The sequence below is a fragment of the Schistocerca cancellata genome, chromosome 11 (genome assembly GCF_023864275.1).
Source record: "Schistocerca cancellata isolate TAMUIC-IGC-003103 chromosome 11, iqSchCanc2.1, whole genome shotgun sequence".
Lineage (NCBI taxonomy): Eukaryota > Metazoa > Arthropoda > Insecta > Orthoptera > Acrididae > Schistocerca > Schistocerca cancellata.
This window is the reverse complement of record NC_064636.1, coordinates 51,288,394-51,304,110: the sequence shown is the minus strand read 5'-3', so window position 1 is coordinate 51,304,110 and position 15,717 is coordinate 51,288,394. Positions and strand designations below refer to the sequence as shown.

Below are 15,717 nucleotides of genomic sequence, written 5' to 3'. Positions count from 1 at the left end.
ATTTCCCTGGGGCACTCCAGATGATACCCTCACCTCCGATGAACACTCACCGTCGAGGACAACGTACTGGGTTCTATTACTTAAGAAGTCTTCGAGCCAGTCACATATTTGGGAACCAATCCCATATGCTCGTAACTTAGTTAGGAGTTTGCAGTGGGGCACCGAGTCAAACGCTTTCACTTGCCCGTGAAAGGCGAACGTTCCGAGTTCGAGTCTCGGTCTAGCAGACATTTTTAATCTGCCAGGAAGTTTCAAATCAAGCGCACGCTCCGCTGCAGAATGAAAATTTCATTCTACAAGGGTTGGAACTTTAATATTGGCAACTCTTTATTTACAGATCGTGCAAAATAGATACTTGGCTCGATGTTTTATTGACCTTCCAAGTAACCACCAGCCTTGTCTATAACCCGTTGCCAGCGATGTGGAAGTCGTAGGATACTCTTAGCAGTGCCAGTTGTGTTGACGGTTCGAGCGGCGCGGTCTATTGCCCGACGAATTTATAGCAGCTCTGAAGCGAATGCCGTGAATTGTGCCCTTCAGTTTAGAAATCGAGTTGAACTCACGAGGGCTTAAGTCAGGGGACTGCGGTAGGTGGTATAGCACTTAGCAGCCCCGTCAGTCAAACAAATCAGTAACAGCTTGCACTGTACGTGCTTGAGCATTGTCCTGCAAAATGATGGTCAGGTCCTGCAGAAAGTGTCATCACTTCTGTCTCTACGCCGTTCATTTTTGGGACACAACTTACGACCAGCTTAGAGACAGAAGTGATGACACTTTCTGCAGGACCTGACCATCATTTTGCGGGACAATGCTCCAGCACGTACAGTGCAAGCTGTTACTGATTTCTTTGACTGATGGGGCTGCTGAGAGCTATACCACCTGCTGCACTCCCCTGACTTCCCTATTGAGTTCAAATGGAGTTCTAAACCGAAGGAAATACTTCACGGCATTCGCTTCAGAACTGCTACAAATTCGTCGGCAAATAAACCGCGCCGCTCGAACTGTCAACACAACTGGCACTGCTAAGAGTATCCTACGACTTCCACGTCGCTGGCAACGGGTTATAGACAAGGCTGGCGACTACTTTTAAGGCCAGTAAAACATTGAAACACGTATCTATTTTGTACGAACTGTAAATAAATAGTTGCCGCTATTAAAGTTCCAACTCTCATATATATGATGTTATTCACTCCGTGTGTTGAGCAAGTAGTAAAGTAAAAGCAAGGAAAAAAATTAAAAGAGAATTAAAGTTCAGGGAGAACAAATAAATGCTTTATAGTATGCTGATGACATGCGATTCTGTCTGACACACCAAAAGACTTAATCGAGCAGTTGAACAGTGTCTTGAATGGAGGTCGTAAGATGAACATTAATTTAATAAAACTATGGTAATGAAATATAGTATAACTAACTCAGGCAGTATTGAGGGAACAGTAATACCCACGTCGGATGAAAAGTAGTGCCAACACGGTCGTGTCACACCAGGCTTTATTGACATGCTTCCACGATATGACATGCCCTCAATACAATTGACTGCATGTTGATCGCCTTCCATCACAGGGATAGAAGGCATTGTACACCATCAGCAGATTTATTTCTGCTGATTTCTCGAAGAACTGCCCTATGGCGCAGATGATGTCTGTTCTTGTACTGAACCATGTGCAATGGAAAGGTACCCACATTTTTGTGAAGCAGTCACAGTCCCATGGACTCATATTGGGTGAACACAATGTTCCAGTATTCCCACGTACACAGGAGATCCTGTATGGGTTTCACCATGTGGCCCGTGCGTTGTCAACAAGGATGTTGGGGGGGGGGGGGGGAGGGAGGGAGGAGGAATACAAGAAGGAAATATTCTTCTGAGGTATGGCCATGCAGCACTTCAGTCTTAACCACAACTCGTTGTTCGTGTTTCCTAATGTACTGTTAGTCCACCTGAACTGGCCACTAACACTTTAAAGCAGTACACACAGGAACTGACTCAAAGACAGCCATCACCACTAACTCCACTATTTCAGCTGATTTTTTGCTATCAGCTACAGACAGCAGACATGCAACGTGACGGACACCCTCCATGTTACGTCACCACTTCCACTAATTTTTATCCAACCCATGTAGCAAATGAGACACTGAAGAATGAAGATGAGTTCTCCTATTTGGGTAGTAAAGTAAGATGATGGCCAATGTAGAGAGGATGCAATATGGAGACTAGCTATAGCAAGGAAAGGATGTCTGAAAAAGAAGAATTTGTTTAGATCTAATATAAATTTAAATGTTAGGAAGTCTTTTCTGAGGGCATTTAGCAGTACAGGAGTGAAATGTGGGCGATAAACTGCTGCTGTCAGCCCCTCAGAGATGGTGCAGCCTGATGCAGAACTTTGCAGACAGCCCATTACTACTTCTCCAGATAGAAGATGCAGATGTCTAGGTGGTACGATGTGCTCAGTTCACAATACCGTCATCCTCCTTTGTAGTATCCAGAGGTGGTAGACTGGAAAATTGACAACTAGTAAGCCAGCTCTCATGTTCACACGGAGTACATCATCAGATCACTGTCACATCACAATGCCCCAGAAATCTGGATATTGAGCGATTCGACTAGGTTCCCAAATGATAACAAACGAAGAAGCGCCTTTAAAACTGTGTCATGTGCTGATTATGCTGTCTCGGAAGAGTATGTTGCCTGATCAGTCAAAATCTGACGCTGCTCACGCCCTATGAAAACCTCATTGTCTGTCCGTCTTTTGGAACGAAATACATCACTGATTCTGCGAATCAGGGATACGACAGCGATTGAAGGTTTGTGGAGGTATCCAGCATCAGATGCCTACGCACAGGCCATGCGTAAATAACGAGCCGCTGGTTTGCGTACGCGCTGATGGCGCCCGAAAGCGACACAGCTTGGTTCCATAGGATTGTACATGAGGCGACTTTGGTCGCGGAGACATCAACGTGAGTTCACTATCATCATCATCATCAGTTATCTGCTATATTAGCAGGTCCTTTGCCTCTCCATTTTCCGCGATCCATTGCTTCCTCCTTAAGGCTGCTGTATGTTGTACCGTCCATCATGTCATCCAGTATCTGGAATCTCTTCCTTCCTCGCTACATTTTCCCTTCTACATAACCTTCTAAAACTGTTTTTATCAGTCCGTCATTCTTTCTTAATATATGCCCAATCCAATTTCTTTTTCTTCTCTTTATTACATCTAGTAGCTGTCTTTTCTCTCCCACTCTTCTCAGTACCTCTTCATTTTTTACTCTGTCCGTCCAGCTTGTTCTTTCCATCTTCCGCCATGTCCAGATCTCAAAAGCCTCCAGCCTCTCTCTGTCTTTTTTCCTCATAGTCCATGTTTCAGTGCCCCATAGAAGAACACTCCATACAAGACATTTTATGAGTCTCTTCCTGAGTTCTCTGTCCAGACCGCTGCAGAAGATTCTCCTTTTCTTATAAAACGCCTCTTTTGCCATTGCTATCCTTGTTTTAATTTCTGTGGTGCTCTTCCAGTCGGTGTCTATCCTGCTTCCAAGATACTTAAAATTTTGCACCTGTTCTAGTGTTTCTCCATTCAGCACAATTTTTATTTCCTTATTTCCTCCTATTGCCAATACTTTTGTTTTATTTGTGTTAATTTTCATTCCATATTTTTTACCGTTAGTTGCAGTGGTGTCCACCAAATCCTGTAATTCTTTTTCCCCTGTGGACAGAAGGACCATGTCATCAGCAAATCACAAACACCCTACTCTTCTTCCTCCAATTTCTCCTCCTTTGTCATCTAATGAGCATTGGTCAGTCATATTTTCCAAGGAGAGGTTGAAAAGAGTATCTGATAAACAGCATCCTTGTCTTACTCCTTTCCCTAGTCTGATCCAGCTTGTACTTTCTCCTGTCACTTTAACTGAAACTTTTTGATTAAGGTATAATGAGCTTATAAGTCTTCTGGTTTTCCAGTCCACTCTCTTTTCCCTCATAATAGTCGCCAGCTTGTCCCAAACCACATTGTCAAATGCCTTTTCTAAATCGATGAAGCACATATATAGGTCTCTTCCTTTTTCAATAAACCTTTCTCCCAAGATTCGTAGGAGCCCTATTGCATCTCTGTTGCCCGTATTCCGTCTAAAACCAAACTGCTCCTCGCCAAGATTCTCCTCCATTACTTTTTCAAGTCTTTTATTAATTATTCTTAACATCACTTTGGCTGCATGTGAAATGAGGCTGATTGTCCTGTGCTCGCTGCATTTCTTGGTTCCTTGTCTTTTCGGTAATGGAATCATTACTGTTGTGAAAAAGTCCTCAGGCCATTCACCACTGTCATATATTTTATTACATAACCTCAATATTTCTCTTATTCCATTGTGGTTCAAGCATTTTAGTATTTCTCCCGGTATTGTATCTGTACCTACTGCTTCGCCATTTCCTCAAACCATACTATAGCACGGTTCTGACTCCGAGACATGGACAATTATACTGCTGAAATATGACACCGCCGTCGGGGAAGGCATTAACCATAAAGGGATGCAGGTGGTTCGCAGCTGTCAGCGTGGCTTCCATTACCACCAACAGGTTGCATGCAAGCGCAGTAGAGAATGTCTGACGTAGCATAATACTGCTCCCGCCAGCCTGTGTCAGTGGCGCGCTGCCGTTCACCTCGATGAAGGCTTTTGTGGAGCGACCATCGACCCAGTGTAGCAAAAATGGGATTCGCTCGAAGAGCCGACAAGTTTCCATTGATCGACAGTCGAATCCCGATGGTCCCATGCCCGTTGCACATGGATCCACATGTGAACACGTACAGGTGGTCTGCTCTGGAGCTCCTTGTTCAACAATGTACGACGAACGGGGTGCTCCAAAGACTTGTGCGTGCACGAGCATTGTGCTCTTTCCCGAAGATGCCACACACAGCCATCTATCCTACATTACAGAGTCAACAGCCTTGCCGCAGTGGTAACACATGTTCCCGTCAGATCACCAAAGTTAAGCGCTGTCGGACTGGGCTAGCACTCGGATGGGTGACCATCCGGTCTGCCGAGCGCTGTTGACAAGTGGATTGCATTGAGCCCTTGTCAGGCAAACTGAGGAGCTACTTGATTGAGAAGTAGTGGCTCCGGTCTCGGAAACTGACATACGGCTGGGAGAGCTGTGTGCTGACCACATGACCCTCCATATCCGCATCCAGTGACGCCTCTGGGCTGAGGATGACACGGCGGCCGGTTGGTACCATTTGGCCTTCATGGCCTGTTCGGGAGGAATTTTTTAGTTTCTACTTTACAGAGCAGACAAGCCTCCGAACCCCACGTTCTGTAAAGAGCCGTGGACGTCCAACCATTTCGTGCCAAGCGGTAGTTTCACTGACTGTAGATGGTCACGACAGTAGCACGTGAACATTCGACCAGCTTCGCCGTTTTCGATAGACTCGTTCAAAGTCGCTTATCTGAATGGTCTTCCCCATTGGAAGCCTATATCTTCGCTAGGGTGATACCTCAAACGTGTCACGTGCCTACAATGTCACCAAGGCGCATCCACTGACGCGGTGGGTAATGGTCCTTATATTTTGGCTCATCAGTCTGGTAACAACACTAAACACCATCAATAATAATACGCTCTGGTAGTCTTTCTGCTTGTAAAAGAGAACTCCAATCATTTGCGTATGAACTGAAGGTGTTCAAATGGTTCAAATGGCTCTGAGCACTATGGGACTTAACATCTGTGGTCATCAGTCCCCTAGAACTTAGAACTACTTAAACCTAACTAACCTAAGGACATCACACACACACATCCATGCCCTAGGCAGGATTCGAACCTGCGACCGTAGCAGCCGCGTGGTTCCGGACTGAAGCGCCTAGAACCGCTCGGCCAACGCGACCGTCACTGAACGGGTGTTTGTGTACATAGCTACAGCTACATCTGATCGCGTCTTCCGCACGCTTAACTTCTTTTGTCAAGCTGTCCATATACCAGCTGTTTGTCGTCACGTACAAGAAACATTACAGCAATACCATGTCACTTCCCTGTAGAAGAGTACCATTTTGAACCTATCAAGTTCAGATTTGTCTTGAATTTGGTGCAGCCAATGATCCACATAAGAGATTTCCAACTGCCAGTTTGCAGAATTTTACGACAATTAAGAATAATTTTGGAAATTTTCTGAAATTTACAAGCTTCTGTCTGAATACCATTTAGTGTAACTGTGGTTCTAGCCCAGATACAGCAATCAAGCTTATTTCACTGGAAAGCTGTTGAGCACAACTTTACACTACTGTGCAACACGACAGGTTTCCAGGAATCAACACACGAATGTCCACTGAGATTGCTCTTTGACAGTGAATGTATGAAAACAATTATTTTTGCGTTGTCAACGAGGTTCTGTCACATTCGCGAAACTCCTGTTCTTGAATATTATATCGGATGTTTGAGAGCAGTGTCGTTAATACTGATTTGTGACGCGTTTTGTTTTACGAGAAAAGCTTATGTAGTGCAGTAAATAGCAGGAACAAAAAAGTGTGACACCGCATTTGTCTTTCTGCCGTTTCCTAAGGACCGAGAGGGCGATGAAACAGCACATTATACCACAGTTCATTTACATTTCTCTTGTAAAGTGCAGACATTGAGTGAGGAATGATCTTTCCTTTCAAGAACACAAAAAGGGGCATTATACAGCACAACAAAAACTATTTTGCATAGAGACGTCGTATACCTACACAGGATCGTTAAGTTCCGTTCGCTATAAAAATGGCTCTGAGCACTATGGGACTTAACATCTGAGCTTATCAGTCCCCTCCTAACCTAAGGACATCACACACCTCCATGCCCGAGGCAGGATTCGAACCTAGGACCGTAGCAGCAGCGCGGTTCCGGGCTGAAGCGCCTACAACCGCTCGGCCACAACGGCCGGCACTGATCGCTATACTTGCAGCCAAAGCAGTGTATGACTGCAGAACATACACTGAGGCGCCAGAGAAACTAGTACAGACATGCATATTCAAATAGAGAGATGTAAACAGGCAGAATACGACTCCGCTGCTACGATAGCAGGTTATCAAGATTTAGGTGAGTTTGAACGTGGTGTTGTAGTTGGCACACGAGCGATCGGAGACAGCATCTCCGAGGTAGCGGTGAAGTGGCGATTTTCCCGCACGACCATTTCACGAGTGTACCGTGAATATCAGGAATCCGGAGAAACATGATATCTCCCAAATCGCTGCGGCCGGAAACAGATCCTGCAAGAACGGGACCAACGACGACTGAAGAGAATCTTTCAACGTGAAATTGCTGCAGATTTCAATGCTGGGCCATCAACGAGTGTCCGCATCCGAACCGTTCGACAAGATACCATCGATATGGGTGTTCAGAGCGGATGGCCCACTCGTGTTGCAGTGTCACCGCCAGACACCACACTTGCTAGGTGGTAGCTTTAAATCGGCCGCGGTCCATTAGTACATGTCGGACCCGCGTGTCGCCACTGTCAGTGATCGCAGACCGAGCGCCACCACACGGCAGGTCTTGAGAGACGTACTAGCACTCGCCCCAGTTGTACGGACGACTTTGCTAGCGACTACACTGACGAAGCCTTTCTCTCATTGGCCGAGAGATACACTCCTGGAAATGGAAAAAAGAACACATTGACACCGGTGTGTCAGACCCACCATACTTGCTCCGGACACTGCGAGAGGGCTGTACAAGCAATGATCACACGCACGGCACAGCGGACACACCAGGAACCGCGGTGTTGGCCGTCGAATGGCGCAGCATTTGTGCACCGCCGCCGTCAGTGTCAGCCAGTTTGCCGTGGCATACGGAGCTCCATCGCAGTCTTTAACACTGGTAGCATGCCGCGACAGCGTGGACGTGAACTGTATGTGCAGTTGACGGACTTTGAGCGAGGGCGTATAGTGGGCATGCGGGAGGCCGGGTGGACGTACCACCGAATTGCTCAACACGTGGGGCGTGAGGTCTCCACAGCACATCGATGTTGTCGCCAGTGGTCGGCGGAAGGTGCACGTGCCCGTCGACCTGGGACCGGACCGCAGCGACGCACGGATGCACGCCAAGACCGTAGGATCCTACGCAGTGCCGTAGGGGACCGCACCGCCACTTCCCAGCAAATTAGGGACACTGTTGCTCCTGGGGTATCGGCGAGGACCATTCGCAACCGTCTCCATGAAGCTGGGCTACGGTCCCGCACACCGTTAGGCCGTCTTCCGCTCACGCCCCAACATCGTGCAGTCCGCCTCCAGTGGTGTCGCGACAGGCGTGAATGGAGGGACGAATGGAGACGTGTCGTCTTCAGCGATGAGAGTCGCTTCTGCCTTGGTGCCAATGATGGTCGTATGCGTGTTTGGCGCCGTGCAGGTGAGCGCCACAATCAGGACTGCATACGACCGAGGCACACAGGGCCAACACCCGGCATCATGGTGTGGGGAGCGATCTCCTACACTGGCCGTACACCACTGGTGATCGTCGAGGGGACACTGAATAGTGCACGGTACATCCAAATCGTCATCGAACCCATCGTTCTACCATTCCTAGACCGGCAAGGGAACTTGCTGTTCCAACAGGACAATGCACGTCCGCATGTATCCCGTGCCACCCAACGTGCTCTAGAAGGTGTAAGCCAACTACCCTGGCCAGCAAGATCTCCGGATCTGTCCCCCATTGAGCATGTTTGGGACTGGATGAAGCGTCGTCTCACGCGGTCTGCACGTCCAGCACGAACGCTGGTCCAACTGAGGCGCCAGGTGGAAATGGCATGGCAAGCCGTTGCACAGGACTACATCCAGCATCTCTACGATCGTGTCCATGGGAGAATAGCAGCCTGCATTGCTGCGAAAGGTGGATATACACTGTACTAGTGCCGACATTGTGCATGCTCTGTTGCCTGTGTCTATGTGCCTGTGGTTCTGTCAGTGTGACCATGTGATGTATCTGACCCCAGGAATGTGTCAATAAAGTTTCCCCTTCCTGGGACAATGAATTCACGGTGTTCTTATTTCAATTTCCAGGAGTGTATAAAGCAACTCTTTTAAAGAAAAGCATTCATTTCAATTTAAAGAATATTTCAAATGCATGATCATTGCTTCCAATAATCAAAAAAAATAAATAAATAAAATAAAATAAAATAAAAATTACGCCAGCATTGCACGAAGCTGTGTCGAAAAATGGCTAATTTAAGAGCAGATATAATTGCAGTTTTATTGAGGTAAAAATTTTTGCTTTTTTTATTCAGAATACATGGCCGAAGGTCAGCGCTGCTGTCCTCATAAAATTTATCAGGTTACTAAACTTTTTTATTATTTTGGTGTTTAGGAATTTTTCTGTTTCGAACTTGACATTAAATGAGAAAAGAATTTTGTGGGAATATTAAGTGTGAATGCATTCTTTGCACAGAGACTATAAATCGGAGCCAATTTTGTTCAGAGGTTACATTAAGATTAATTTTGTTCAGAGCTCACAATAATTAAAAATTCATTTAATTATAAGTTGTTATATTTTGTGGGAAGGTTACTCATGGCTCATTTTTATTGGCATTCTTCATTCTCTGCGGGGAGGTTACAGGATTTATGGGCAGCCCTCCAGGATTGATTGCGTCAGTTCCCTCCAGCAGTGCTTCAGACATTAGTCGAGTCCGTGCCACGTTGTGTAGCAGCACATCTGCGCGCACACGGAGACCCTACACGATATTAGGGAGGTGTAGCAGTGTCTCTGGCTTTTCAGCGTACAAATAACATACTAGATAACTTTGGGAATCCGATGAGGCATTTCGCGGATGATGTTGTACACCGAAAACTCGCAAAGGTTGAAAAATTGCAGACGAAAGCCTGAAGACCTGGAGGGAATCGACGCTCCGTGGAGGGATCTGCAGTCGACCATCAACACAAACAGATGCAACGTACTGCGAATACATAGACAGTAAGACTCGTCATTTTACGATTACACGATTGCAGAACAAGCTTAGGAAGAAGCAGAAGTTACACTATGTCATCAAAAGTATCCGTACATTTGGCGGAAAATGACTTACAAGTTCGAGGTGCTCTCCATCGGTAATGCACGAATTCGATATGGTGTTGGGCCAACCTTAGCCTTGATGACAGCTTCCACTCTCGCAGGCACACGTTCAATCAGGTGCTGGAAGGTTTCTTGCGGAATGGCAGCCCATTCTTCACTTAGTGTTGCACTGAGGAGAGGTATCGATGTCGGTCGGTGAGGCCTGGCACGAAGTCGGCGTTCCAATACATCACATCGTGTTGAGTAGGATTCAGGTCAGGACTCTGTGCAGGCCAGTCCATTACAGGGATGTTATTGTCGCGTAGCCACTCCGCCACAGGCCATGCGCTATGAACAGCTGCTCGATCGTGGTGAATGATGCAGTCGCCATCCCCGAATTACACAGTTGGAAAAAAGAAGGTGCTTGAAACATCAATGTAGGCCTGTGCTGTGATAGTGTCACGCAGTCCCTCTCCACGAAAATAACGACCACACCATAACACCACCGTCTCAGACTTTTATTGTTAGCACTACACACACTGGCAGATATTCACTGGGCATTCGCCATACCCACACCCTGCCATCAGTTTGCCACATTGTTTACCGTGATTCGTCACTCCTACGTTTTCCCACTGTTCAATCGTCCAATGTTTACGCTCCTTACACCAAGCGAGCCGTCGTTTGACATTTACTGGCGTGATGTGTGGCAGCCGCTCGACCATGAAATCCATGTTTTCTCACCTCCCGCCTAACTTTCACAGTACTTGCAGTGGATCCTGATGCAGTTTGGAATTCCTGTGTGATGGTCTGGATAGATGTCTGCCTATTACACACTACGATCCTCTTCAACTGTCGGCGGTCTCTGTCAGTCAACAGACAAGGTCAGCCTGTACACTTTTGTGCTGTACGTGTTCCTCCACGTTTCCACTTCACAATCGCATCGAAACAGTGGACTTAGGGACGTTTAGCAGTGTGGAAATCTCGCCCACACCCAGTCACCTGACCACGTTCGAAGTCCGTTGAGTTCCGCACAGCGCTGCATTCTGCCCTCTCACGATGTCTTATGACCACTGAAGTAGCTGATATGGAGTACCAGTCAGTAGGTGACAGCACAGTGCACCTAATATGAAAATCGTATGGTTTTTGGGGGTGGGGGATGTGCCCAGATACTTTTGATCACATAGTATATTTTCATACTGACAACCCCCCCCCCCCCCCGCCATCATCGACAAAACTCATGAAGGAAACTCATGAAAGGAAAGGAAAGGAAAGGAAACTCATGAAAGGAAAGGAAAGGAAACTCATGAAAGGAAAGGAAAGGAAACTCATTAAACGAAAGGAAAGGAAACTCATGAAACGAAAGGAAAGGGAACTCATGAAAAGAAAGGAAAGGAAACTCATGAAAGGAAAGGAAAGGAAACTCATGAAACGAAAGGAAAGGAAACTCATGAAACGAAAGGAAAGGGAACTCATGAAAGGAAATGAAAGGAAACTGATGAAACTCATGAAAGGAAAGGAAACTCATGAAAGGAAACTCATGAAAGGAAAGGAAACTCATGAAAGGAAAGGAAACTCATGACTGGAAAGGAAACTCATGAAAGGAAAGGAAACTCATGAAACTGCAATCGGTATAGTTGTACTACGAAAAAAAAAAAAATGGTTCAAATGGCTCTGAGAACTAAGGGACTTAACATCTGAGGTCATCAGTCCCCTAGAACTTACTAACCTAAGGGCACCACACATATCCATGCCCGAGGCAGGATTCGAACCTGCGACCGTAGCGGTCGCGCAGTTCCAGACTGAAGCGCCTAGAACCGGTCGGCCACTGCGGCCGGCAGTTGTACTATGTACAGAATAAATTACATTATTTCAAAAGTGTAGCTCATCATCAAATATATATATATATATATATATATATATATATACATATATATATATAAGGTGAAAACAGACGTTTGACGAAAATGACAACGATAGCTTATGACTTCTCGTTACTTTGTTTCTAAAACCTGCAAGGAAATCACGAGATCTGCGTATGTGCGTAAATTAATTGATATCTATGAGAAGAAACAGACGATTGCGTCACCTGTGGAAGTTTGGGTCGGTCCAGGGAACTTACACGGACAGCTAAGTGGCAAGCAGACCGTTCGCGAGAAGCGGAAAACCGGGTTCGAATCCCGGGCCGGCTCAACTTTTCATTCCGGTAGGTCGCTTTAAGGTGGTACAACTACATCTGTTACAGTTAAGTTGAATTTTTGGAATAAATTTCATTGTCTGAAAACTGTAGTCCGTCGTCAAGTACAAATACAAACATTAACCTTTCGGCCGGTTTCTCGCCACTGTGCACCATTGTGTCGCGACTGTACTGTGTAGGGGTGCGGTTCTGTGTGGACGCATTCTCTAAAACGAACGCCTGGCTGGTTGGCACGCCCCCTGTAGCTGGTTTGTTAGCGCGTTTCTCTCCGGTTTACGTCGACTGCGCTTCGCGCTGCTAACGAGGAAGGAGGCACAATTTTGTTTCGTTATTCGGGAATAATGCCTCTCGTCTTACAGGAGTGGAAGTAATCGGAGCCTCTCGAAGGAAATTTCTTCCCTCGCCGTCCCAGAAAATTGCCGTTTCCTTTGTATTTTCCATTTCTTTGTGCTTTTCCGATAAGTTCTGCGCCTGAAAGGTGTTTTAATTAACATCTGCAACATCTGCACAGATCTGGCGCCGTGAGATGAAGGGGAGAGAAGGAAGAGGGGTGGCAGAGAGGGACGCAGCAAATAGGGCGACCTGACCTGCCGCTGGGCGTTGCCTTCGACAATTTGATACGATCGCAGTGACACTGCTGTCTAAGCATTCTGAAAACTAATATCGCTTCTTTGCGGGTACAACTGCTACGGTCGCAGGTTCGAATCCTGCCTCGGGCATGGATGTGTGTGATGTCCTTAGGTTAGTTAGGTTTAAGTAGTTCTAAGTTCTAGGGGACTGATGACCACAGAAGTTAAATCCCATAGTGCTCAGAGCCATTTTTTTGCGGGTACACGCGGCGCACAACTTGATGTGTGCTCTTAAGAGCCAAAGGAACTTGTTCAAATGGCTCTGAGCACTATGGGACTTAACTTCTGAGGTCATGAGTCCCCTAGAACTTAGAACTACTTAAACCTAACTAACCTAAGGACATCACACACATCTATGCCCGACGCAGGATTCGAACCAGCGACCGTAGCGGTCGTGCGGTTCCAGACTGTAGCGCCTTTAACCGCTCGGCCACTCCGGCCGGCTGTAAGGGAAGGTACTGTAGTGACAATATTACTGTAATACCACGATGTAGCTGTATCAGTATCAAGAGCTCGCATACAAAACCATTAATAAGCATCGAAAGTAAAGCTGGAAAGTGGAAGGAGCATGCAGTGTGGCTGCAAAAGGGAACTGAACTTAGGTCCATTATTATAGAAACGGAAGCGGACGTAGATGAACATAAGATAGGAGATACAGGATTGCGAGAGGTGTTTGGCAGAACACCGAAAGACTTAAGTGGAATCGAGCGTCAGGTAGAAGACGACATTCCGTCTGAACTACTGGTACCTTTGGGAAACCCACTTGGCGTGCGAGATACATGAGATTCGCGAAATTCGCCCACACTTCAAGAAGTGCAATTCCAAAGAAATCAGGTGCTTCCGAGTGTGAATATCAGCGAACTGTTGTGGCCGAGCGGTTCTAGGCGCTTCAGTCCAGAACCGCGCGACTGCTACGGTCGCAGGTTCGAATCCTACCTCGGGCATGGATGTGTGTGATGTCCTTAGGTTAGTTAGGTTTAAGTAGTTCTAAGTCTAGGGGACTGATAACCTCAGATGTTAAATCCCATAGTGCTCAGAGTTACTTGAACCATTTTTTTTATTACCGAACTATCAGTTTAATAAGTCATGGCTGCAAAATGCTGACATTTACGAAAGAATGGTAAATTAGACCCTAACCTCGAGGAAGATCAGTTTCTGTTCCATAAAAATGTTGCGGAGTACGCTGGGAAAAACTGACCTTAAGACCTATCTTAGAAGATACGTTGAGGGAAGGCAAAAGCATGGTAATAGCACCTGTGGATTCCGACACATCTTTTAGTAATGTTGACTGAAACGCAGTCTTTGAAATTATGAAGGTAGCAACGGTAAAATACGTGGAGCGAAATGTCATCCCTAATTTGGGTAGCATACAGACAGTAGAATGTTATTCTATCTGTATATTGAGCAAGCAGTAAAGGAAACCAAAGAAAATTTTGGAACAGAAATTAAATTCCAGGGAGAGGAAATAAAAACATTGAGGTTTGCCAATGATATCGTAATTCTGTCAAGCAACGGACTTAGAAGAGCATTTGAACGGAATGGTTTATGTCTTGAAAAGAGGCTATAAGATGAACATGAACAAAAGCGACATAAGGGTAACACAATGTAATTAAATCAGGCGGTGCTGAGAGAATTAGAATGGGAAATGGAACATTAAAAGTAGCACATGAGTTTTGCTGACAGTAAAATAACTGATGATGACCGAAAGAGAAAGCATACAAAAAGTAGACTGGCAATGGCAAGAAAGTCGGCCGGTGTGGCCGAGCGGCTCTAGGCGCTTCAGTCTGGAACCGCGTGACCGCTACGATCGCAGGTTCCAATCCTGCCTCGGGCATGGATGTGTGTGGTGTCCTTAGGTTAGTTAGGTTTAAGTAGTTCTAAGTTCTAGGGGACTGATGACCCCACAAGTTGAGTCCCATAGTGTTCAGAGCCAATGGCAAGAAAAATAGCGTTATTAAGTAAAGAGAAATTTGTTAACGTCAAATACAAATTTCAGTATTAGGGCGTATTTTCTGGAAGTGTTTGCCTGGATCGTAGCTTTGTACAGTAGTGAAACGTGGACGATAGACATTTCAGACAAAAAGAGAATACTTTTCAGTATGCTGATACAGAAGAACGCCGAAGAATATGTGGGTAGATCGAAAATTCTATGCTCGCCTCGTGTAAACTGTCTCATTTCTGTTCAAGACTACACTCCAGAACTAAATTTTCAGAACACACTTCCAGACACTTAAAACTACTGAAATTTATTCCTGAAGTTCAACTTCAGTATAAGAGGTAGAGACGTACTACCTAAAGCGACGTATGAAAATTTGTGCCGGACTGAGAGCCGAACCCGGATTTCCCGCTTACGGCGAGCGGCCGGCTTTCCACTTAGGCTATCCGAGCACGCTCCCCGGACTGACCTAAAGTTCCATACGTCACGTCTATTTCTTGTAATAGATTATTACACTAATGGCCATTAAAATTGCTACACCACGAAGATGACGTGCTACAGATGCGAGATTTAATCGACAGGAAGAAGATGCTGTGATATGCAAATGATAAGCTTTGCAGAGCATTCACACAAGGTTGGCGCCGGTGGCGACACATACAACGTGCTGACATGAGAAAAGTTTCCAACAGTAGTTGAGCGGCGTTGCCTGGTGAAACGTTGTTGTGATGCCTCGTGTAAGGAGGAGAAATGCGTACCATGACATTTCCGACCTTGATAAAAGTCGGATTGTAGCCTATCGCGATTGCGGTTTATCGTATCGCGACATTGCTGCTCGCGTTGGTCGAGATCCAAACACTGTTAGCATAATATGCAATCGGTGGGTTCAGGAGGGCAATACGGAACGCCGTGCTGGATCCCAACGGCCTCTTATCACTAGCAGCCGAGATGACAAGCATGGCTGTAACGGCTCGCGCAG

The 15,717-nt window shown here is 46.1% G+C and overlaps 1 pseudogene; it reads left to right on the top strand.

The window, feature by feature from the left end:
* Positions 1-4,924: 4,924 nt before the first annotated feature.
* LOC126109023 (5S ribosomal RNA) lies at positions 4,925-5,042 on the top strand (annotated as a pseudogene).
* The last annotated feature ends 10,675 nt before the right edge of the window (positions 5,043-15,717 follow it).